Genomic DNA, 26,785 nt, shown 5'->3' with positions numbered 1-26,785 from the left:
TACAATCATCGCTCCATTTCCATGCTACCCCCGTTCGTAGCAGGGCGTTCAGTGGGTGCAAAATTGTCAACAAATTCGGCAAAAACTTATGATAGTAATTCACCAACCCGAGGAATGACCTCAGTTGCGACACATTTTCAGGCGCTGGGGCCTTAACAACCACTTCAAATTTGTCAGGGGACTTATGTAACCCCTCTTCATCAATCACGTGGCCACAATACGATATCTGTTTCTTAAAAAATTCGCACTTGGGGCGGTTGGCTCGCAGCCCATGTTCCCGTAGTCTAGTGAGCACCTGTTCTAGGTTGTTAAGGTGTTCACTGTCATCTTCACCTGTTACAAGGATGTCGTCCAAGTAACACTGAGTCCCCGGAATCCCTTGCAGGACTTGTTCCATCGCTCTTTGCCATATCGCCGGAGCCGATGCTAATCCGAATACCAATCGATGATACTGGTAAAGACCTTTGTGAGTGTTTATCGTGAGATACTTCCTAGAGGACTCTTCAACCTCCATCTGCAAATATGCTTGTGCTAGGTCAATTTTTGTAAAACGCTTCCCTCCAGACAGTGAGGCGAAGATGTCTTCTATCCTTGGAAGAGGATATTGTACTGTGTGAAGGACAGGGTTCACCGTCACCTTGAAATCCCCACAGATGCGAATCTTCCTTGGCTCTCCGGGCTTATTGCTTAACGTTTTCTTCATGACAGGAACGATGGGTGTCGCCCACTCACTCCAGTCGACCTTAGACAACACGCCCGCCTTCTCCAGATTCTCCAGCTCTGCCTCGACAGCTGGGCGAATTGCATATGGTACCGGTCTTGCTTTGAAAAACTTGGGAACTGCATTCTCTTCTATTTTTATCGAGGCGGTTACGCCTTTAAGCGTGCCCAGTTCTTGTTGAAATACCTCTTTGGCGTTAGCTAAGATTGTTGACAATCGTCCAGGAGTGACATCTTCATCTTTTTTACCATCCACCGTCATTGCATGAATGGAATGCCAATCTAAGTTTATCTTCCTGATCCATTCCCGTCCCAATAACGGTGGTCCACCATTTGGCAGTATGTAGAGATACAATTTCCGTATTTTCTTGCCATTGTATTCGACAGGCACCCTTATTTTTCCTCTGGGGTATACTTTTTGCCCCGTATACGTCGTCAAGACGATGGATGTCTCTCTCAAGGGTATGTGTGAAAATAGCCGCTCGTAGTCTCATCGATTCATGACGGTTAGCGCTTTTAACTTGGGACCCTGCTATCGTGAGGGTGACCCAAATGGTTCGGTGATCCTCTTTTGCGATTACATTGTGAAGTTTGAGACAGCTTAGTCTCCTGTTTCCGGATTCACTATCGCTCATCTGATCTTCAGAACTACGGTCCGTCATCTTTTGTACTTTCTTGTACGGTTCCTTAGTAGCTTTTTTGTTGTCGCTGGTCTTCTTCCCAGACTTGCAAACTCGTGCAATGTGTCCAATCTTCCCGCATTGTCTGCATATTTTGTCTTTGGACCAGCAGTCCTTCTGGTCATGGTTAGTTCTGCCGCAGCGATAACATTTTGCAAATCCCCGTGTCATTTCGTGGGTGCCGTATTCCTGTGGTTTTTGTTGAATTTCTGCAGCTCCCCTGGCTGCTGCTTCATACGATACTGCCACGCTGAAAGCCTTATCTAGCGTCAGCTCTTTTTCTGAGAGTAACTTCTTCTGTGTTCCTTCACTCAGGAGTCCACAGACAAATTTGTCCCGTAGGGTATCTGCCAGTCCTGCTCCGAACTGGCAGTGCTTTGATAGCTTGCGTAGTTCCGTAAGATACTCAGCATTGCTCTCATCTTTGTGTTGAGTTCTCCTGTGGAATTTAAATCTTTCTGCTATCAACAGCGGTGCAGGGTTTAAGTGTTCCTGTAGGACAGCAACAATTTCGTTAAAACTCTTCGCCTTCGGTTTGGCTGAAGTAATCAGGTCCCGCAATAGGCCGTACGTTCTAGCGCCCATTAAGTTTAGCAATATCAATGCCTTTTTCCCCTCCGCTATTTCGTTTGCCTCGAAATATACCTCGACTCTTTCCACATACGTGGTCCAGTCCTCTAATGTATTATCAAAAGCAGTGATACAGCCAGTCTTCGGCATCTTGCAAATCTAAAATGGCGCCTCCCGCGCTTTGCCTTCTTCCCCGATTTAACAAAATGGCGCCTCCCGCGCTTTGCCTTCTTCCCCGCTGTTGTTAGCGCTGCTTTCCACGGTTTCTTGCGCGTTAAATATTGATTCTTTTTCTTTTATTATTTTCCCCGTCGTGGAGCGGACCCTCTGGGACACTTCCCTCCCTCTTCTTAGGTCCGAACGCTGCCCGGCTTCGAAGCACCGGCCGCGCCCTGTGTGCTCCACCCTCTCTCTCTCTCTTTGCTTCCCGACTCGCTGCCCGGCCCCGTTGAAAAGCCACCCGATCGAGCTTCAGCCCGCCGCAGCCCAGGAAGGATCAGAGCACTACCTGCCACCAGCCCGATTAGCTGGGAAACCACAGACCAAGGAACCCAGCCTGGCTCTGAACAGTCTCTCCTGCAAGTTTTCAAACCGATGATTGACGGTCGACGCCCGTTTCCCGAGTTTCTTTGGACTCTATTTTTTTTTTCTTTCTTCTGGCTCCGACCTTCAACAACGTCGTCTGAGGTGCTGCCGAGTTGCAGGTAAGTTCGTTTCTTATTCGTCGCCAGTGTTAAGTCCGTGAATGATTGAGACACGGAACAGCAGGAGTGAAAACAAACAAGTCTTTACTGGTGGAAGTCAATAGCGAAACTAACAAACAGAGGCTCTCTAGCGCCTTTTATACAGCGGTGGTCACTGCCGGTACTGCAGTCTGAGACCAGTTATTCTCTTAAAGGTACATACACAACAATCACTAAACCTAGGCTCTTGCCAACTTGTGCCTGAGCTCTCTGAATACAGGTTAGGGAATTGTCCTTGCAATTTCTATTTTTGGCAAACAGAAACTTTACTTGTGTGGATTTCTCAGTAACCAGGTTTAAGGACTCATAAATATGACGATGGGTTTCCATGCATATCAGGCATGTGGCTGACCAAAAAACATTGCAAAAAATAGCAGGACCACTCATTACCTGCACCCACCACTTGCATAATCATGAACAGCATTAACAAGCCACATTAAAACAAAGAGGTTTTCCAAAAAGACAAAAAGGGACCAATCAGAACTTTGGTGTTACAAATAGTTAAAGCCTTCTGTGACCCAATGCCCCCAGCTCACAGCTATCGACAGAAATGCAGCCCGTGATTCTCCTTCCATTAGTGAAATCTAAAATCTGCTTCCTATGAGTACTGCTCTCCATTGATAGCTGGATCATAAAATCACATTTAAAACTGACCAATTTTTTCAATTTTTATTGGTTCAAAAAAGGCACCAAATGGCAAGAAACTGGAAAGTACTGAAGAACAAAGGGATCTGGGGGTCCTGGTGCACGAAACTCAAAAGGTTCGTATGCAGGTGCAGCAAGTGATTAAGAAGGCCAATGGAATGTTGGCTTTCATTGCTAGGGGGATAGAATATAAAAATAGGAAGGTATTGCTTCAGTTGTACAAGGTATTGGTGAGACCGCACCTGGAATACTGCATACAGTTTTGGTGTCCATACTTAAGAAAAGACATACTTGCTCTCGAGTCAGTACAAAGAAGGTTCACTCGGTTAATCCCGGGGATGAGGGGATGGACATATGAGGAGAGGTTGAGTAGATTGGGATGCTACTCATTGGAGTTCAGAAGAACGAGAGGCGATCTTATTGAAACATATAAGATTGTGAAGGGGTTGGATCGGGTGGATGCGGGGAGGATGTTCCCGATGATGGGTGAAACTAGAACTAGGGGGCATAGTCTTAGAATAAGGGGCTGCTCTTTCAAAACTGAGATGAGGAGGAACTACTTCACTCAGAGGGTGGTAGGTCCATGGAATATGCTGCCCCAAAAAGCTGTAGAAGCTACATCATTACATAAATTTAAAACAGAAATAGACAGTTTCCTAGAAGTAAAGGGAATTAAGGGTTACGGGGAGCGGGCAGGAATTTGGACATGAGTCTAGGTTCGCATCGGACATGGCCCTGTGGGTAGCGGAGCGGGCCCAGGGGCCGTGTAGCCTGATCCTGCTCCTATTTCGTGTGTCTAATTCTGTTAGATTCAGGAGATGGTTCTGTGATAGTCGATTGGCGGTTAGGATCAGATCAGCCATGATCTTATTGAATGGCGGAGCAGGCTCGAGGGGCCGATTGGCCTACTCCTGCTCCTATTTCTTATGTTCTTATGTTCTTATGTTCTAGGTACCTGTCCAGCACCTCAAGATTTTTATGCAAGATGTTGCACACGCAAGACTTATAACTAATTATACTTACTATCCCATACAGCTAGAAACATGATTATATTTTCATGAGTATAGGCTAGTCGGCAACACTCCCATTTGTGTTTCTAAAAAATGCCCTGAATAAAATTAAAAGAACTGATTGTTAAAAAAGTTTATGAGATTTTGTTTGTTTTCTTAATTTCCTTCCAGGGACAGACTCCAATTTTTTGTTGTTTTTTTCTAGACATTAAATTGCAATAAATGTGTTTCTGATTATAGCCCATGGTATTAGAATTTTATACCTGTGGTTATTTAATGAAATTGCATGTGTGTACAGGGTAGCCTATAGTATTTAGCTTGACTTACACCATCAGCTTGATCCAGCCTGTTGTTTAAAAACATGCTGCTTTCTACATCATCACAGTGCTGCTGTCCTAACATTCTTACTAGTCTGGAGGATGGGAGGGAACCGAAAAGCACTTGCACTCAAATTTATTGCAACTGTGTAATTGTGCCATTTGTGAAACTAATCCAGTATCCTCCTCAGCTGCTTAGTGTAGCACCACTTAAGAGTATGGAATAAGAGAGGCGACTCAAGTACACACTTTGCAATGGATCCTGTGTAATTTACACACGTCTAAATTCATTGAATAACATTGATATAAATTTCTAACCAAGCAAAAACTACAGGACATCAGTCTAATATTACTGCCTACATTATTCAGTCCTAACTAGTTGCATTCCACAGACAACATTCTCAAGCAGGTCTAAACAGGACTAGTGGAACAGTGTTCCATACAGTCTTTGATCATCTAGGTTTATATTAGCTCTTTTCTAAAGATTACTTACAGGATCTCCACATGAACTGGCCTCTCCACGATCACCTGGAAGTCCTCTTTCATTCATAACGGTACAGCATCAGTGTAACAGACTGTAGCTCCAATATTTCGCTCCCGTGCCCATGCACATCCAAAGTGCACTCTGCCTGTCCAGGCCTCAGAGAACAAGAATTTGGTGTATCAAAACACTAGCATAGCCCGGATGTACCAACACCACAGCCCGTCCACAGCACAGCCTTGGGGCTGGGAACACAGCTATAGCTGCATTCTTCTGCAAACCTATTGGTCTCGAAAGTGAGGCAGGAGGGCTGGGAATGCCACCTTCCACATTAACATGGGAACACTTGGCCTGTGCCTATTCCAGGTGCAAGCACGGATCCACCCTTTTTGGGGAAGCCCTAGAAATTCTGCGGTAACATAACGGGTGGAGACCCAACATAATGGATTCCATTCCCTTTTCTTTTCCGTAGTGCCTGGGAAATGAGAGATCTCCAGGCAATAGAGAGAGCAACATTAGGGCTGGTATTGATAGCTGCCACTGAAATGTTACTGCTCTGAACAATGGGTGCAGACTTAAATGCCCCAACGAGCGTGACGCAAAGGCTATTGGCCTCTCTGAACCGTCAAGGAATTTGTGTGACAGCACCGCTCCAATGCCGTAGGGAGATGCATCACATGCCAACCGAATCGGTAATGATGGATTGTAGTGGGCCAATACTTCTTTTGAAGTGATTAGGCATTTACATTTCTGAAAGGCACACTTACACTCATCACTCCATTTCCATGTTACTCCAGTTTGCAGCAGGGCGTTCTGTGGGTGCAGAATTGTAGATAAATTCGGCAAGAACTTATGGTAGTAGTTCACCAACCCGAGGAACGACCTCAGTTGTGACACATTTTCCGGTGCTGGAGCCTTGACTACTGCCTCAATCTTGTCTGGGGACTTATGCAACCCTTCCTCATCAATCATGTGGCCACAATACGAGATTTGTCTCCTGAAGAGCTCGCATTTGGGGCGGTTGGCTCGTAGCCCATATTCTTGTAATCTAGTGAGCACCTGCTCCAGGTTGGCAAGGTGTTCACTGTCATTTTCGCCCGTAACCAGGATGTCGTCCAAATAACACTGGGTCCCCGGGATCCCTTGCAGGACTTGTTCCATTGCCCTCTGCCAAATAGCCGGGGCTGATGCTATCCCGAATACCAGTCGGTTGTACTGGTAAAGACCTTTGAGAGTGTTTATCGTGAGGTATGCCCCAGATGCTTCTTCCACCTCCATTTGTAGGTACGCTTGGGCCAGATCAATCTTTGTAAAGCGTTTCCCTCCAGATAGTGAGGCAAAAATATCTTCCATCCATGGCAGTGGATATTATACTGTGTGCAGGACTGGGTTCACAGTTACCTTGAAGTCCCCACAGATGCGAACCTTCTTTGGCTCCCCAGGCGTGCTGCTCAATTATTTCTTCATTACAGGAACGATGGGTGTGGATCACTTGCTCCAGTCCACCTTGGACAGCACACCTGAATGCTCCAGACTCTCCAGCTCTGCTTCAACGGCTGGGCGGATCGCGTAAGGTACCGGTCTGGCCTTAAAAAAATTTGGGTTTGCGTTATCTTCGATTTTTATCGTTGCCATTACTCCTTTTAGAGTCCCAAGTCCTTGTTGGAACACCTCTTTCACGTCAGTTAGAATTTTTGACAGTCGGCCAGGTGTGACGTCGTTATCCTTTTTATCAGTCACAGTTAGCGCCTGAATGGAATGCCAATCCAATTGTATTTTTCGGATCCATTCACGTCCCAATAATGGTGGTCCTCCATCTTGTAGTATATATAGATACAGTTTCTGTGTTTCCTTGCCGTTGTATTCAACTGGCACCCTTATTTTTCCTCTGTGGTAGACTTTTTGCCCCGTGTATACAATGGACGTGTCCTTCAAGGGTATGTGTGAGAATAGCCGCTCATAGTCTCGTCGATTCATGACAGTTAGGGCTGATCCTGTGTCCAATTCCATCTTTACTGTGGACCCTGCTATCATGAGGGTGACCCAAATGGTTCGGTGATCCTCCTTTGCGATCACGTTGTGTAACTTTAGACAACTTAGTCTCCTGCTCCCCGAGTCCTTATCACTCTCCTGATCTTTCGAACTACTGTCTGTCAATTTCTTTACTTTCTTGTACTTTTCCTTAGTAGTTCCTGTAGTGTTGGTTTTCTTTTCCGACCTGCAGACTCTTGCTATGTGTCCCATTTTCCCACATTGCCTGCATACTTTGTCCTTAACCCAGCAGTCTCTCTGATCATGGGTTGTTCTGCCACAGCGATAGCACTTTTCTGCTCCATACGCCATTTCTTTAGCGCTCTATTCCTGTGGTTTCTGTTGTATTTCCGCAGCTCCCCGTGCTGCTGCTTCATAGGATACTGCCACGCTGAAAGCCTGTTCTAGCGTCAGGTCCTTTTCCGAAAGTAGTCGTTTCTGGGTTCCTTCACTCTGGAGCCCGCAGACAAACTTATCCCTTAAGGTGTCTGCCAGTCCTGCTCCAAACTGGCATTGCTTCGATAACTTGCATAGTTCTGTAAGATAGTCAGCATTGTTCTCATCTTTGTGCTGGTTTCTTTTATGGAACTTGAATCTTTCTGCTATCAGCAGCAGTGTAGGGTTTAGGTGTTCCTGTAAGATATTAACAATCTCTTCAAAACTTTTCTCCATTGGTTTAGCTGGGGTAATTAAATTCCGCAATAGGCCGTACTTTCTCGCGCCCATCAAATTTAACAATACCGACGCCTTCTTTCCATCGGCCACCTCATTGGCATTGCAGTACACTTCAATTCTTTCCACATACGTGGTCCAGTCTTCTACCTCGTTGTCGAAAGCAGTGATACTGCCACTCTTCGGCATCTTGGGTGATTTAAAATGGCGCCTCCCGCGCTTTTTCTTCTTCCCCAATGGAATAAAATGGCGCCTCCCACGCTTTTCCTTCTTCCCCTTGCTGCCACGCTGCTCCTAGCATTCTACAGGGTAATGACGGCGACCCGCGGCTTCAGCGCGTCTCACTTTTCCTTCCCCGCGTTCTATCCTCTCCACGCTGCCCTGTCTTGAGCACCGACCACGCCCTGTGCGCTCCACCCTCTCTCTCTCTCTTCCTCCCGACGACGCTGCACGGCCCCTTTGCAGAGCCGCTCAATCGAGCCCGAGCCCGCCGCAGTCCGGAAGGGTCAGCGCACTACCTGCTACCAGCACGACTTGCTGGAACACCTCGACTGGGGAGCCAGGCCCAGCTCTCCACAGCCTCCCCTGCAACTCTCCGATGGATCCCTGGGCGGCTGCCCGCGGTCGACGCCCGCCGTTCTGACTTCGACCTCCAAGAATCTTCTCTTCAGGGAAAAGATCCCCGTGAGGTGATGCAGTACTGCAGGTGAGTTCAAACCTGCCCGTCGCCACTGTAATGCCCGAGGATCAATAATACTCAGACTGCAGGAGAACAATAAAACAGGTATTTACTGAACAGAGAGTAATTCAAGACCGAAATACAGAAGCCTGCTATGGCTTTATATACAGGGGTGGTCACTGCTGGTACTGCAGTATAGAATCAGTTCTTCTCTTAAAGGCACATACACAACAATCATGGGTTGTTCTGCCACAGCGATAGCACTTTTCTGCTCCATATGCCATTTCGTTAGCGCTGTATTCTTGTGGTTTCTGTTGTATTTCCGCAGCTTCCCGTGCTGCTGTTTCGTAGGATACTGCCACGCTGAAAGCCTGTTCTAGCGTCAGGTCCTTTTCCGAAAGTAGTCGTTTCAGGGTTCCTTCACTCTGGAGCCCACAGACAAACTTATCCCTTAAGGTGTCTGCCAGTCCTGCTCCGAACTGGCAGTGCTTCGATAACTTGCGTAGTTCCGTAAGATAGTCAGCATTGCTCTCATCTTTGTGCTGGTTTCTTTTATGGAACTTGAATCTTTCTGCTATCAGCAGCGGTGTAGGGTTTAGGTTTTCCTGTAAGATATTAACAATCTCTTCAAAACTTTTCTCCACTGGTTTAGCTGGGGTAATTAAATTCCGCAATAGGCCGTACGTTCTCGCGCCCATCAAATTTAATAATACCGACGCCTTCTTTCCATCGGCCACCTCATTTGCCTTGCAGTACACTTCAATTCTTTCCACATACGTGGTCCAGTCTTCTACCTCGTTGTCGAAAGCAGTGGTACTGCCACTCTTCGGCATTTTGGGTGGTTTAAAATGGCGCCTCCCGCGCTTTTTCTTCTTCCCCAATGGATTAAAATGGCGCCTCCCGCGCTTTTCCTTCTTCCCCAATGGAATAAAATGGCGCCTCCCGCACTTTTCCTTCTTCCCCTTGCTGCCACACTGCTCCTAGCGTTCTACAGGGTAATGGCGGCGACCCGCGGCTTCGGCGCGTCTCACTTTTCCTTCCCCTCGTTTTATTTTCTCTACGCTGCCCGGTTCTTGAGCACCGACCGCGCCCTGTGCACTCCACCCTCTCTCTCTCTCTTTTCCTCCCGACGACGCTGCACGGCCCTTTTGCAGAGCCGCTCGATCGAGCTCGAGCCCGCCGCAGTCCGGAAGGGTCAGCGCACTACCTGCTACCAGCACGATTTGCTGGAACACCTCGACTGGGGAGCCAAGCCCAGCTCTCCACAGCCTCCCCTGCAATTCTCCGAACTCCGATGGATCCCTGGGCGGTTGCCCGCGGTCGACGCCCGTTGCTCTGACTTCGACCTCCAAGAAGCTTCTCTCCAGGGAAAGATCCCCGTGAGGTGATGCAGTACTGCAGGTGAGTTCGAACCTGCTCGTCGCCAGTGTAGTGTCTGCGTATCAATAATACACGGACTGCAGGAGAACAATAATGGCCCAGAAATTAGGATCGGGGGTTTGCCGCGCGTGCAAGCCCCCGATTTGCACTCACCTTGCGCGCTGACATCTGAAGCCCGGGCCTGCTTGCATTTCCTGTGACAGGCCCGGTTCAGATGTCAGCGCGCAGTGCTTACCTGATCCAGCGGCGTAGTTAGTGCGATGTGCCGGCTGGGATCAGGTGAGCACTGTACAACCAATCAGGGGAAGGGAAGGTTCATTCATGAGTTTGAGAGTAAGAACTGTCAAACTCATGAAAACTACAGGGGCCCAAAACACTATTTAAACTTTAAATAAAAATTTAAAAAAATCCCAATCATTAAATTAAGTATAAATAAGTTTAAAAAAATAATTTAAACAATAATTTTTTTTTTTGAAATTTTTTTTTTTTTAATAAAAAGGGTCTAAAACTAAACTTACCTTATTGTAGATTCTTTAAAATAATAAACCTGTGGAAAAAAAATTCTAAATTACACTAAAACACCACTTACCTGTAAAAATAAATACTTACGTGTGCTTTTTACAAGCGTAAAGACCGGAGGCCTTTACACATGCGCAAATCCCCCAAAACAGAGGAAATCCAAGACGCACGCGCTGCCCCCTACAGCGCACGCGCTAGCCTCTTCACCTCTTGGGTTGGAGGAGAGGAAATGCCGGTTTTCAGCGCATGTGCTGTGCATGCTGAAAACGGGCATTTCCTCCGGCCAGACGCGTGAGTACCCCTTCCGTACTCATGCATTTGGGGAGGAATTACTGCCCCAATAACAGGTATTTACTGAACAGAGGGTAAGCTTAAACTGAAAGTACAGTAGCCTGCTATGGCTTTATATACAGGTGTGGTCACTGCCGGTACTACAGTATAAAATCAGTTCTCTCTTAAAGGTACATACACAACAATGGTGAGTAGCTGGTGATTTTTTTTTAAGTCTTGAGTTTATTTTTGTTACGTTATTTAATTGTCTATTAAATAGATGTAAGAAGTCACACAACACCAGGTTATAGTCCAACAGCTTTATTTGAAATCACAAACTTTCGGAGCGCTGCTCCTTCGTCAGGTGGAGTGGAGAGATGCCTATAGACACAGCTTATATAGTCAGAGAATAATGCCAGATGATTACAGGTAATCTTTCTAACTGCCATTTATCACACCTCGGCAGAGAGATAATCACAGCAATCAAAGGTGTGAATGGTGTCCAAACAGGTCAGTCAGGAAAACATTACATCAAAGAACAATGAGGTGGGGTCACAAGGGGTCAAATATTGCAGATGCTGGGGTCTGTATGAAAAACAAAAAACAGACAAGAAAACATCTTTTTTTGCTGTAAATCACAGCAGGTCCGGCCGCATCTGTGTAGAGAGAACAAGCCAACGACAACTCGAGTCTGGATGACCCTACGTCAGGTGGGGTTACATGTAGCGTGACATGAACCCAAGATCCCGGTTGAGGCCATCCTCATGAGTGCAGAACTTGGCTATCAGTTTCTGCTCTACGATTTTGCATTGTCGTGTGTCTCGAAGGCCGCCTTGGAGAATGCTTACCCAAAGATCGGAGGCTGAATGTCCTTGACTGCTGAAGTGTTCCCCGACTGGGAGGGAACACTCCTGCCTGGCGATTGTTGCGCGGTGTCCATTCATCCGTTGTCGCAGTGTCTGCATGGTCTCACCGATGTACCATGCTCTGGGGCATCCTTTCCTGCAACGTATGAGGTAGACAACGTTGGCCGAGTCACATGTGTATGTACCATGTACCTGGTGGGTGGTGTCCTCACGTGTGATGATGGTATCTGTGTTGATGATCTGGCATGTCTTGCAGAGGTTGCCGTGGCAGGGTTGTGTGGTGTCGTGGTCGCTGTTCTCCGGAAAGCTGGGTAATTTGCTGCGAACGATGGTCTGTTTGAGGTTAGGCGGCTGTTTGAAGGCGAGTAGTGGAGGCATGGGGATGGCCTTAGCGAGGTGTTCATCGTCATCGATGACATGTTGAAGGCTGCGAAGAACATGGCGTAGTTTCTCCGCTCCGGGGAAGTACTGGACGACGAAGGGTACTCTGTTGGTTGTGTCCCGTGTTTGTCTTCTGAGGAGGTCTATGCGATTTTTTGCTGTGGCCCGTCGGAACTGTCGATCGACGAGTCGAGCATCATATCCCGTTCTTACGAGGGCATCTTTCAGCGTCTGTAGGTATCCATCGTGTTCCACCTCATCTGAGCAGATCCTGTGTATTCGCAGGGCTTGTCCATAGGGGATGGCTTCTTTAACGTGGTTAGGGTGGAAGCTGGAGAAGTGGAGCATCGTGAGGTTGTCCGTGGGCTTGCGGTAGAGTGAAGTGCTGAGGTGTCCGTCTTTGATGGAGATTCGTGTGTCCAAGAATGAAACCGATTCTGAGGAGCAGCCCATGGTGAGTTTGATGGTGGGATGGAACTTGTTGATGTTATCGTGTAGTCTTTTCAGTGATTCTTTGCCATGGGTCCATAGGAAGAAAATGTCGTTGATGTATCTGGTGCATAGCGTTGGTTGGAGGTCCTGTGCAGCGAAGAAGTCTTGCTCGAACTTATGCATGAAGATGTTGGCGTATTGGGGTGCGAATTTGGTCCCCATGGCTGTTCCGTGTGTTTGGGTAAAGAACTGGTTGTCGAAGGTGAAGACATTGTGGTCAAGGATGAAGCGAATGAGTTGTAGGATGGCGTCTGGAGATTGGCTGTTGTTGGTGTTGAGTACTGAGGCTGTGGCAGCGATGCCGTCATCGTGGGGGATACTGGTGTAGAGTGCCGAGACGTCCATCGTGGCGAGTAGTGTTCCTGGTTCAACTGATCCGTGGGTGCTGAGTTTCTGTAGTGTCGCGACAGAAGCTGGGAGTTCCCTGTACAATGGGTTTCAGGATGCCCTCGACGTATCCAGAGAGGTTCTCACACAGGGTTCCGTTGCCTGATACGATAGGACGTCCGGGTGTGTTGGCTTTGTGTATCTTTGGGAGGCAGTAGAAGTCTCCCACGTGGGGAGTACGTGGGATGAGAGTGCGTAGGATGCTTTGAAGGTCTGGATGGAAGGTCTTGATCAGTCTGTTGAGTTGGCGGGAGTGTTCTTTGGTCGGATCTGCGGGTAACTGTCTGTAGTGTTCCTGGTTGTCCAGTTGTCGGTATGCTTCTTTGCAATAGCCCGTTCTGTTCTGTATGACGATGGCTCCTCCTTTGTCTGCTGGTTTGATGACGATGTTGCGGTTGGTCTTGAGAGCGTGGATGGCGTTGCGTTGTGCTCGGTGTCACCAGACAGACAAGGAGGACCAGGCAGGTAGTGCAGATGTCCCCTGAGTGCATCTCACTCTCTAACTGGTATATGGGTGAGGGCGATGGTTCCTCTGGGGAGTACAGTCAGAGCCAAGTCCACGGCACCACGGGTGGCTCAGCTGTACAAGGGGGGAGGAGGAAGATCAGGAAAGCAATAGTGATAGGAGATTCAATAGTTAGGGGAGCAGGCAGGTGTTTCTGCGGCCGCAGACGTGATTCCAGGATGGTATGTTACCTTCCTGGTGCCAGGGTCAAGGATGTCGCTGAGCGGCTGCAGGACATTTTGAGGGGGGCGGGTGAACAGCCGGAGGTTGTGGTCCATATCAGTATCAACAACATAGGTAGAAAGAGGGATGAGGTTCTGCAGGAAGATTTTAGGGAGCTAGGAAAGAGATTAAAAAGCAGGACCTCAAAGGTAGTAATCTCTGCATTACTCCTGGTGCCATGAGCTAGTAAGTATAGAAATAGAAGGATAGAGCAGATGAATACGTGGCTGGAGAGATGGTGCAGGAGGAAGGGCTTCGGATTCCTGGGACATTGGGACCAGTTCTGGGAGAGGTGGGACATGTACAGGCTGGACGCGATGCACCTCAACGGGCCGGTACCAATATCCTCGCGGGGGCAGGTTGCTAGTGCTGGGGAGGGTTTGAACTAATTTGGCAGGGGGATGGGCACTAGTGTATATAGCATTAGAAAGGAGAACGAAGGTGCACAAAGGATTGGGAGAGACAGATAGCACTAGAGTAAGAAATAGTACGGTATTAAATGGGGTCAGACTAAGAGAGAATACAAGAAGGTCTAAGATAGGTTTACAGTGCATGTGTGTAAACGCACGAAGCGTGGGAAATAAGGCTGGTGAGCTGCAGGCACAAATAGCCACATGGGAATATGATGTTGTGACGATAACAGAGACCTGGCTCAAAAAAGGGCAGGATTGGGTACTAGATATTCCTGGATATAAGGTGTTCAGGAAAGATGGGGCAGGAAAGAAAGGAGGTGGGATGACAGTATTGATTAAGGAGAATATTACAGTGCTGGAGAGAGAGGATGTCCTGGAGGGGTCAAGGATAGAATCTATTTGGTTAGAGTTAAGAAACAATAGAGGTGCCATTACATGACTAGGTGTATTCTATAGGTCACCAACTAGTGGGAAGAATATAGGAGCAAATTTGAATGGAAATTACAGAGAGGTGCAAGAACTATAGAGTAGTGATAATGGGGGACTTCAATTATCCTAATATAGACTGGAATAGTAATTGTGTAAAGTGGCAAAGAGGGGGAAGAATTTCTGAAGTGTGTTCAGGAGAACTTTCTTGATCAGTATGTTTCTGGCCCAACCAGGAACGAGGAATTGCTGGATCTGGTTCTGGGGAATGAGGTGGATCAAGCGGAGCAAGTGTCAGTAGGAGAACATTTAGGGAACAGTGATCATAGTATCATAAGGTTTAGATTAGCTATGGAAAAGGACAAGGAGCAATCTAGAGTAAAAATACTTAAGTGGAGGAGGGCTAATTTCAGTGGGTTGAGAACGGATCTGGCCTGGGTAAATAGGAATCAAAGATTGGCAGGCAAAACTGTAATCGAACAATGACTGCCTTTAAAGAGGAGATGGTTAGGATACAGTCGAGGTACATTCCCACGAGGGGGAAAGGTAGGGCAATCAAAGCCAGAGCTCCCTGGATGATGAAAGAGATAGCGAGTAAGATGAAACAAAAAAGGGGGCATATGACAGATGTCAGGTTGAGAATACAAGTGAGAACCAGGCTGAATATAGAAAGTTCAAAGGGGAAGTGAAAAAGGAAATAAGAGGGGCAAAGAGAGAGTATGAGAATAGACTGGCAGCTAACATAAAAGGGAATCCAAAAGTCTTCTATAGGCATATATAAATAGTAAACGGGTAGTAAGAGGAGGGGTGGGGCCGATTAGGGACCAAAAGAGAGACCTACGCATGGAGGCAGAGGGCATGGCTGAGGGACTAAATTAATACTTTACATCTGTCTTTACCAAGGAAGAAGATACTGCCAAAGTCATAGTGAAAGAGGATGTCGTTGAGATACTGGATGGGATAAAAATTGATAGAGGCGGTACTAGAAAGGCTGGCTGTACTTAAAGTAAATAAATCACAGGGACCGGATGGGACGCATCCTAGGATGTTGAAGGAGGTAAGGGTGGAAATTGTGGAGGTACTGGCCATAATCTTCCAATCCTCCTTAGATACGGGGGTGGTGCCAGAGGACTGGATAATTGCAAATGTTACACCCTTGTTGAAAAAAGGGTGTAAGAATAAACCCAGCAATTACAGACCAGTCAGCTTAATCTCAGTAGTGGGGAAAATTTTAGAAACGATAATCCGGGACAAGTGTGGATTAATTAACGAAAGCCAGCACGGATTTGTCAAAGGCAAATCGTGTTTAAATAACTTGATTTGAGTTTTTTGATGAGGTAACAGAGAGGGTTGATGAGGGCAATGCGGTTGATGTGGTGTACATGGACTTCCAAAGGGTGTTTGATAAAGTGCCACATACTAGGCTTGCCAGCAAAGTTGAAGCCCATGGAATAAAAGGGACAGTAACAGCATGGCTATGAAATTGGCTAGATGACAGGAAACAGAAAGTAATGGTGAACGGTTCTTTTTTGGACTGGAGGAAGGTATACAGTGGTGTTCCCCAGGGGTCAGAACTAGGACCACTGCTTTTCTTGATATATATTAATGACTTGGACTTCGGTGTACAGGGCACAATTTCAAAATATGCAAATGACACAAACTTGGAAGTATAGTGAACAGTGAGAAGGATAGTGATAGACTTCAAGAGGACATAGATAGGCTGGTGGAATGAGTGGACATGTGGCAGATGAAATTTAATGCAGAAAATGTGAAATGATACATTTTGGTAGGAAGAACGAGAAGAGGCAATATAAACTAAAGGGTACAATTCTAAAGGGGGTGCATGAACATAGAGACCAAGGGGTATATGTGCACAAATCGTTGAAGGTGGCAGGGCAGGTTGAGAAAGCAGTTAAAATGCGTACTGGATCCTGGGCTTCATAAATAGAGGCATAGAGTACAAAAGCAAGGAAGTTATGATGAGTCTTTATAAAACACTGGCTCGGCCTCAACTGGAGTATTGTGTCCAATTCTGGGCACCGCAATTTAGGAAAGATGTGAAGGCTTTAGAGAGGGTGCAGAAAAGATTTACAAGAATGGTTCCAGGGATCAGAGACTTCAGTACGTGGATAGATTGGAGAAACTGGGGTTGTTCCTTTTAGAGCAGAGAAGGTTGAGAGGAGATTTAATAGAGGTATTCAAAATCATTAGGGGTCTTGACAGAATAGATAGCGAGAAACTGTTCCCATTGGCGGAAGGGTCGAGAACCAGAGGACACAGATTTACAATGACTGGCAGAAGAACCAAAGGCAACATGAGGAAAAACTTTTTTTATGCAGTGAATGGTTATGATCTGGCATGCACTGCCTGAAAGGGTGGTGGAGGCAAACTCAATCGTGGCCTTAAAAAGGGAATTGGATAAGTACCTGAAGGAAAAAAAATTGCAGGGCTACAGGGAAAGGGCAGGGAGTGGGACTAGCTGAATTGCTCTTGCAGAGAGCCGGCACGGGCTCGAGGGGCTGAATGGCCTCCTTCTGTGCTGTAACCATTCTATGATTCTATTTCCCTACTGTCCTGTAAATTAGTAACATGGTGCATAATCTCAGGATTAGTGCTAAAACCATAAATTCAGGTTTGGTACTAAAAGCATAATCTCGGGATGAGCGTTAAAAGCGTTATCTAGTGATTAGTGTTAAAAGTATAGGGCTAGAAATTCGGTTGGTTAGCGCCTCCCATTAACACCTCTGGGGGGCAATAACGGGGCGCTAACGACTTACCGACCGGGCGCGGCAAGATGAATGACTCCTGCTAACTTGGCCGAGAGGTTTGCGGCAGTGGTGACACTTTGTGCCACGACCTCCTGTGCCCGGAGATCATGACGTCATTGTCGTGCGCATCACCCCGAAAACGCCCCGGACCCGACCTTCGGTTCTGCCCCCTGCAGCGTCACCGGGCGATAACACTGACAGCTGCAGGAGGCGTTGTTCGGGAGGCCGGGAGCTTCTGAGGCGCAAATAAAAGGTGATGTTGGCGCAGGTAGGGGAAAAATTATAACAATGCTCCTGGGCTGTGAACAATCAGCCCGGCACTCTGCTGGAGTGCATGGGGCAGATCAGGCCGGATCGCGGCTGCCGTCAGGGACCAGCTAACTGGTCCCAATGCAGAGCCTGCAGCGATGGCCCGTCCCTTTAAGGGACGGAAGGAGCCTCGGATCGCGGCAGCGCTGCACGGGATATTGTGCCGCGCTGCACCACTACCGCCCCGCCTGCACCCTTTAGCACTCCAGGAAGGAAGTGGAGCGCTTGATTTAGCGCTCCACTTCCTTCCTGGAGCGCAAACACCAAATTTTGAAAAAGCTGGGAATCATTAACGCTTTCAAAAGTTAGCGCCCCAAATGGGGCGATACTTAATTTCTTCCCCATAATCTCAGGGTTAGTACTAAAAGCAAAAAACCAGGATTAATACTAAAAGCATAAAGGGGAAAGGAACAGTATTTTTTAATTAGAGGACTATTAGAATATATAGAATAAATTACTGCAAGTATTAGAGTGAGAATTAGCGAAACACATGAAGGGTAAAAATATTAAATATGGTGAAAACAGGGAAATTGGATTTGTTAGACAGCTCCAATGTACAGCTAACTCAGGCACAGGCAAGACGGGCCCAATGGCCACTTTCTGTATTAACATTTCCATGACTCTAATATGTTTTTCATTTTGAACAACTATTCAGACATTTTCCTCCATTAATATTCATGGTTCAATATGCACTGCCATCAGCTAGTTTTCCTGCTTTTATAGTTTTTCTTTGTTATAATTCAATGGGAGGTAAACCAGTATTTATAGAACTATGAATTAAAACAGAAAATGCTGGAAATATGCAGCAGGCTCATTGGCATCTGAAAAAGAAAAGACGGGTCAACAAAAAGGAGGGAGTATTTTTCTGAGTCTGGGTGAGATTTCCAATATTCATTGCTGTGCGCCAGTGTGCACTCAGAATATTTTTTAAACATTCATGGTATAAGGGTGGTGCTAGCAAGGCCAGCATTTATTGCCCATCCCTAATTGCCCTTGAGAAAGTGGCAGTGAGCCACCTTCTTGAACCGCTGCAGTCTGTGTGGTGAAGGTACTCCCACAGTGCTGTTAGGGAGGGGTTTCCAGGACGTTGAAGGAACGGCGATTTATTTCCAAGTCAGGATAGTGTGTGACTTGGAGAGGAACTTGGGGGTGGTGGTGTTCCCATGCACCTGCTGCCCTTGACTGTCCAGGTGGTAGACGTCACAGGTTTGGGAGGTGCTGTCAAAGAAGCCTTGGCAAGTTGCTGCAGTGCATCCGGTAGATAGTACACACTGCAGCCACAGTGCACTGGTGGTGCAGGGAGTGGATGTTTAAGATGGTGGGTGGGCTGCCGATCAAGCGGCGTACTTTGTCCTGGGTGGTGTTGAGCTTCTTGAATGCTGTTGCAGGTGCACCCATCCAGGCAACTGGAGAGTGTTCTATCACACTCCTGACTTGTGCCTTGTAAGTGGTGGAGAGGCGTTGGGGAGTCAGGAGGTGAGATACTCGCCGCAGAATATTTAGCATTTGACCTGTTCTAGCAACCACAGCATTTATGTGATTGAAATGCAGTTGGATTTCTGGTCAATGGTAACCACCCCAGGATGTTGATGGTGGGGGATTCATTGGTAATGCCATTGAATGTCAAGGGGAGGTGGTTAGACTGTGTTGTTGGAGATGGTCATTGCCTGGCACTTGTGATGTGAATGTTAATTGCCATTTACCAGCCCAAGCCTGGTTGTTGTCCAGGTCTTGCTGCATGTGAGCATGGACTGCTTCATCATCTGTGGAATTGCGAATGGAGTTGAATATTGTGCAATCATCAGTGAACATCCTCACTTCTGACCCTATGATGGGGAAAGGTCATTGATGAAGCAGCTGAAGATGGTTGTGCCTAGGACACTGCCCTGAGGAACTCCTGCAGCAATGTCCTGGGGCTGAGATGATTGGCCTCCAACAACCACAACCATCTTCCTTTGTGCTAGGTATGACTCCAGCCACTGGAGAGTTTCCCCCCGATTCCCATTGACTTCAGTTTTACTAGGGCTCCTTGGTGCCACCTTTGGTCGAATGCTGCCTTGATGTCAAGGGTAGTCACTCTCGCTTCACCTTGGGAATTCAGCTCTTTTGTCCATATTTGGACCAAGGCTGTAACAAGCTCTGGAGCCAAGTGTTCTTGGTGGATCCCAAACTGAGGATCAGTCAGCAAGTTATTGGTTAGTAAGTGCCACTTGATAGCAGTTTTGACGAGGCCTTCCATCACTTTGCTGATGACTGAGAGTCGGCTGATAGGACGGTAATTTGCTGGGTTGGATTGGTCCTTTTTTGTGGACAGCACCTAGCTAGGCAAATTTCCACGTTGTCAGGTAGAGGCCAGTGTTGTAGCTGTGCTGAACAACTTGGCTAAAGGCGTAACTAGTTCTGGAGCACAGGTCTATGGTAATACAGCCAGATGTTGTCTGGACCCGTAGCCTTTGCTGTTTCCAGTGCGCTCAGCCGTTTCTTGATACCGAATTGGATGAATACTGGCATCCGCGGTGATATGGACCTCAGGAGGAGATGGAGAAGGATCATCCACTCGGCACTTCTGGCTGAAGATGATTTTCTGTACCTGAAACATTATCCTGTCTTTTCTCTTTACAGGTGCTAACAAATTCACTGTGTATTTCTAGCACTTGCACTTTTTTCCTATTATATCCACCGAAACAAAGCAGTAGATACACATTTCTTGGTCACGATAATTGTTTAAAGATAACGGGAAAGGTTTTACCAGTTTTCCATCATTGCCTTTTTCACTGGAAGCTCCAGGGACTCCATAGTCTCCCTGTAAGAACACAATATTGTATTAATACTTGTAACATATTTGTAAATAGTCTTTCTGCACAAATCTAGTTCAGAAAATTTGTACCTGCTCTCCAATTATTCCATCGATACCATGGTCCCCGTCACTACCCTGTTACAATAGAATGTTGTGGTTTAGTACACTGGTAAAATTAGAAATGTCAGGCTGAAGAAAATATTCAACTTTCACAGGACAAAGCAATTTAAAAATAAAGAATTTTATAATGCCATATTTACCTTCTGTCCTCGATAACCTTTTCTTCCCTGAAATATACAAGTAGTTGATTGTGAAACTGTCAGACTAAGAAGTCACATTTTTGATAAATGTCATTGATGCGAACAATAGATTAGGAACATGTTCTTAACTTGAAGCCTCTGTCACCTGGACATCCATCATCTCCTTGAGTACCATTATATCCAGATGGGCCTTTCTCACCCTAAATAAACAATGAAACTTTATTTTACTAGAACATGATATTAAACCAATGTTGCTTAACTTTCAGTGATTGTATTATTCTAAAAATGTTAAATTTTAAATGTTTTTTCTTACTTTTCCTTTATGTCTCTTTTTTTCACTCTCTCTTAATCCAATTTTTCTTTCCCACTTTATTTCACTTTCTGTACCTGATATGATATTGAATTCACCCACTCTAATTCACCCTCCTCAGTCCTTCCACTGTTTATTTCTCAATCATTTAGGCCAGAATTTTCATCTAGAGGTAGGTCGGGAGCGGAGGAACTAGAAAGAGGCCGGGAAACCTGGGGCAATGGGTTTCCCGCAGGCCCTACCAAATTTAATGGCAGGGCCAGATTTACATTTCAAAGCTGTTTTCCACCCGCAGCCAGCCAGATGGAAGAGGCTAGCTGGCTGCGGGTGGGTAGGCATGCGGCACTAGGCTGCAGAGAGGAGGGAGGGAGGGTTGGAGGGGGTGGGGGGGAAGAGAGGATCAGGGCCGACTGGAGGATCGGGGGTAGGGGAGAAGCAAATGGGCTGACGGGAGGAGGATCGGAGAAGGGGAGAAGAAGCAAAGGGGCCGGGGCATCAGGGCAGGGGGATGATTGGAGCCAGAGGATCAGGGCCAGAGGAGCATCGCGGCTGGATGGGGGAGTCTGGGAAGGCGATCAGAGGCCTCGTGGGGGGTGTCCGATTACAGGTGGTGGGTGAGGCAGGGACGCTGCATCCAGGAGGTAAGTGTAAAGGCACTTACCTCCTGGATCCAGCAGTCCTCGCCTTACTTTAGCTGGCAGGTTCCTCAAGGCCTAAGAAACCCGACCAGCTGGAGTTAAATTTGTAATGGTGGATAAATCTGAGGCACGCTAGCCTCATTATAATATTTAAATGTGAGACCCGCCTCCTGGGAGCGGGTTGGCTGCCTGACCCCCGTCCCACCTCCGTTAAAATCAGAAGTGGGCGGGTTGCGGTCGGGATTCAGTTTTTTTAACACTTTAACCTCCCACCCGACACCAACCCACCCGTTTTTTGGGGTAAAATTCTCCCCATAATCTCAATGGGTAAGAATAGTTACACTGTTTGTCCCAAGATCCCAGATGTCCTGTTGCCCTCGCTGTGCTGTTATCAGCTCGCACTTCCAGCAACGCTGCGGGCAAAAAATGTTAAAACCTAAACATGCACGAACAAGTCTAACTAACTGGGCGTGCCGTGGGAATTCCCGCTGCAGCAAAAAAGGGCCCTTTGGGATCTGAGGCGAGATCCTCTTCTACAGGTGCTCACTGGGCTTCAGACAGGCCTGTGTGGAAACAGCTGCCCACATTTCTCCTCCCTTGCATGGCTCAGGCAGACTCCAGGCTCGGGTCATTCCTCAGCTGGGCTCTGTGCGTTAAAATTAGAAAGGAATTGCTGCAGGCCTCTCACGGCCTCCAAGACACACATATATAAATGGAATTGAATTCCAAGAGCCCTCCCTGAAGATTGCTATGAACATTTTCTGGCTGTTTTCCAACATTTTTCTGTCGTTCTGATTTAGGGGTCATTGGCCATTGTGACAATTGTTAGCCATTTTTTGCCAACAACAATAGTGGCACAATGCATTTGCCAGAGAATAGTTAATAGAAGTGCTCCCAGAAGACCCGAGGTGGGTAAGGCCTCCTGCCCCTCCTCCTACTCCCTCTGCGAGCAGCTTGTCCTTCTTCGCTGCCTCTCCCTGTCATACTCCAGCGTGAGGGGTACAGCCCCCATGACTGGGAGCAAGTGGAGTCAGCAGAATCCTTTAAATCAGAAGCAAGGCGTTCTCCACTTGCAGCACCACTCCCTGTCACCTCATTAACTTTAAATAACTTTAGACAGCTCCAAATAGTTGCACAAACTTACACAGAGCCAGTAGGAATGGGGCAATGTCCCCTCTTATTTTCTTTCTGGGTACACAGCCCCTTTAAGGAGATGCGCGGCCCATTCAGAGTTTGTCGCATCTTATAGGGAGCATTGATGGAGGGGGGCGGGTTCTTCCTGCTGCTGAACGCATGTTTAGGTATTCGTGATTTGGAGAGGGCATTGAGTGGAGCGGCAACGTCAAAAATGGCAGGTCGTACATAAAATCAGTGTTGCACATTCATTGACTTCATGATCTGCCTCATTGCCATTTCTCAAGTGAGCACAATCAACGGCTGCACTGCTGACCTTCCCAAAATGGCGGCCACTGCTGTAAGTGGGCAGAAGTGAGGCGGATGCCATTTTTCATCTGAAACTAGCCTTATCAGCAGGTGCTAAGGTGTCGAATTTCATGGCCTAAGAATCTAAATGGGGTAGAGGAGCAAAGGTTTCTGGGAGTATAAATACACAAATCACTAAAAGTAGCGACGCAGGTTAATAAGGCCATAAAAAAGCAAACCAAACACTGGGGTTTATTTCTAGAGGGATAGAATTGAAAAGTAGAGCACTTATGCTAAACTTGTAGCGAATCTTGGGTTAGACCACATTTGTGTACAGTTCTGGTCGCCATATTATAAAAAAGATATAGAGGCACTGGAGAGGGTGCAAAAAATATTTACAAGGATGATGCCAGAAATGGGAGGTTATGCCTATCAGGAAAGGATGAACAGGCTGGGTCTCTTTTCTTTTGATAAGAGAAGGCTGAGGGGTGACCTAATAGAGGTCTTTAAAATTATGAAAGGTTTTGATAGAGTAGACAGAAAGAGAGTGTTTTCACTTGTGGGGAAGAGCAAAACTAGAGGCTGTCAAAATAAGATAGTCGCTAAGAAATCAAATAGGGAATTCAGAAGAAACTTCTTTACCAAGAGAGTGGTGAGAATGTGGAACTCACTACCACAGGGAGTGGTTGAGGCCAATAGATGAATTTAAGGGGAGGCTAGATACGCATATGAGGAAGAAGGAAGTAGAGGGTTATGCTGATCGAGTTAGATGAGAAAGAATGGGAGGAGGCGCGAGTGGAGCATAAATGCCAGCATGGACTGGTTGGGCCGAATAGTCTCTTTCTGTGCCGTATATCCTATGTAATTCTATGTGATTGGTGTATGCGAAGGTTCCAATTCCCGTGGGAGGCAGTGACAGCAGACCTAATAGCACAAGTGCGATATTTGAAAGCATGCTAGGCAGGTCAACAGCCAACAGAACCTAATTGGCTGTATCCACCATGATATAACTAACCATATCTGCCGGATCTGGCACATCAATCGGGCAATGACTATGAGGAACTTGCTTCACAAAGGTGACCTATGTAGCAAACAGGGCCACTCTCCTCATAATCACCTCAAGCAATGTTACCTTGACTTCTTCAGCCATCAAACACAGGGTAGGATGTCAGGTGCCCAGCTGTTCCATTATTTGCCTGCTGAATCTGCTTCATGGGGTAGTTTATAGAAATTGTCTGATTTTAATTTCCATTGATTTCATGCCCAGGCACAAAGTTGAAAATTGGGTGAGGTATAAAATGGGCTACCAATTCATTATCACCCATTTTTCACCTGCTGATAAAAGTTAAAATTACCCTCTATATCTCTCCTATCTCTCTTGTGCATCACGTCAGAATATTTACATTTTCTATCAAAAACCACGTGATAATTAGAGGCTTTGTTTGCCTTCAAGATTTGGGACAGGCACTGTGTCTTTGTCCATGGATATGTGGGAGCCCACTCCATCATACCATCAGTCAGCAGAAATGGGGCTCTGGAATTTCACCCCCTAACTATCTAATTCCCTATTCATGTAGTGAATTTGTCAGTGCTGTGTGAACTAGGGTTTGAAAACACCATAGGGCTGGATTTTCCAAGCCCCGAGGAGGCGGGCATGGAGGCGGGACAGCCCATAAAATCAGAGAAAGTGGGGGCGGATGACAAACCCACCCCTCATCCCACCTCTGTGCCATTTTGCCAGAAGGCGGGAGGATGTGCAGCTTCGGGTCTCCTGGAGGTGGGAAAGGCTTTTAATCCTTTTAACTGCCTGTTAACAGGTAGTTAACAGGCAGAAAAAAGGATTAGTGCCATTTTACCTTCACAGGTGAAAGCTTCCCGACCTCGGAGAACCCCGTCGGGTTGGAGGAGACGTGGAGGAGATCTGCGGTGGTCGGAGGCACCTGGAAGTAAGGTGTAGAGGTGAGTGACGGGTGCAAATGTGGAGTGATTAGTTTAAAAAAGTGTTCACTTACCTTTTTCCTTCTATAGCCTTTAGCCGCGGTGGATTGGGAGAGCGAACATCCACCTTGTCAATTTCAGGTAATGGCTGATGGACCCTCCGATCCATCAGACATCTTAAATTTACTAATTTTCAATGTTTGATGAGTCCTCACCACAGAGACTAATCAAACTAAAGAGAATGTCAATGTTTGACAGCTTCACAGAGCTGTCAAACGCTATAATTTCTTCTTTCAAGAAGTCTTGACAGATAACACGTCTGACGTTGACGTGATCTGTCAGTGACTTCTTCCCTAATTGGCCTGCTGAGCCTGCAGGGCGGGCTTAACAAGGTCAATCAGGGGAAAATCCCTCTGAATGGTCAGGCGAGGATAGAGGCGGGACATTGACACGACAAGCAGCAGTCCCGCCTCCAACTCGCCTTCATTCACAAAATCCAGCCCAAGGTCACCTAACTTTGAAGTAGCCCACAGTTTCATGAAGAAAGTATTTAAGCTATCCAGTGATGTGAGGTCTCTGCATTGGCTTCTCTTCTGTGCACCTGTGTGTGAATTCAAGCTTTCTTTGGCCTGCTGCCTGCTAAATGCTGAAGAACTCAAAACCAAACAAAAGCAGCTGCACGTCTCCATGTAAAAGAGGGCAGATGACAATTTTCTACAAGAATCTGTTAAAAGTACCAACTTTCTGGTCCTCCGTCTTCTCCTGGGTAGCCTTGGAGTCCCATTACACCTGGACATCCCTGAAATAACAACAACACATCTATTAAGCAATTAATAGAAAAGGCATGGTACTGTACTTTTTTTTCCCTAAACTCTAATGTGTAATGTGCATGATGAAACCATTTAAAAGTACAACTAAATTATTAATTTACCTTCTGCCCTTCGCTTCCTTGCAAACCAATCACACCTGGTTCTCCCATGCATGTGCAATGGACATTACACTTTTTTTCCCATAACTGCACTCTGAAAATGAAACAGTGTAACTTTAATGATTTTTTAACATAATGACAATGAGTTTTTACATCTACTGAACTACAGGAGTTGAGCCTTTGACTTAGTGGCAGCATTCCCGTCTCAGAGTCAGAGGTTCAGGGTTCGAACCCAGGCAGTCCTGTTGAGTGGAGACCGAAGCTCTGGCTTTGAATTCTGGGTTTCCATCCAGTGGGATATTTGCGTGGGCGGGTGTGAGTGGCTACCCTCATTGCTTGTGTTGTGGGAGCTCAAAAAAACTCTCGTCATATAGAACTAACAACTCTATCAGCTGGTATAAAGATGGTCACAGCCATGGAAGGAATATTCTTGTCGCGGCCTGTGAATCCTTCCACTGCTTCACACTATTCTCCAAAGGAAGAGTGTGAAGACATGCAAACAAGAACTGAACAACAAAATCTTCATGAAAGTAGATTACCCCTGTTTAATGAACATAAGAAATAGGAGTAGGCCACTCGGCCCTTCACACCTGCTCCGCCATTCAATAAGATCATGGCTGATCTTCTACCTCAAATCCACCTTCCCGCACTATCCCCATATCGCTTGATTCCTTTAACCAATATTTGGATTAATCACCAAAAAATATTTTTTTTAATGCATATTAAAGTACATCCGAATAAATGAATATTTTTTCACATTCCATTTGCTTAAAGAAACCTACAGAATATTGAACAGTATTCTTTAATTTTACTCAGGGTCACTTACTATTTGTTTAAGCAAAGCACTTTCAATATCCTCCATTTCAATAGATAGCTATTGTTTGGTGTCGATTTTCATTGACCTGTGGAGTCGGGTTTGGAGGTGTGCGGGGGGTTAAAGTCCCGAATTCGGGGGTCCCGACACCATCCCGCCCCCAACCCGCCTCCACGTAAGTTTCAAAGGAGG

General features: G+C 46.5%; 1 pseudogene; it reads right to left on the bottom strand.

The window, feature by feature from the left end:
* Window positions 1-26,785, bottom strand: part of LOC147117765 (collagen alpha-6(VI) chain-like) — a 281,465-nt pseudogene that overhangs the window by 181,889 nt on the left and 72,791 nt on the right.

Source organism: Somniosus microcephalus, chromosome 5 (genome assembly GCF_052327205.1).
Source record: "Somniosus microcephalus isolate GS21.2 chromosome 5, FLI_Smic_1.0, whole genome shotgun sequence".
In the NCBI taxonomy this organism is placed as follows: domain Eukaryota; kingdom Metazoa; phylum Chordata; class Chondrichthyes; order Squaliformes; family Somniosidae; genus Somniosus; species Somniosus microcephalus.
The sequence above is the reverse complement of the archived record's forward strand: the minus strand, read 5'-3'. Positions and strand labels throughout refer to the sequence as shown.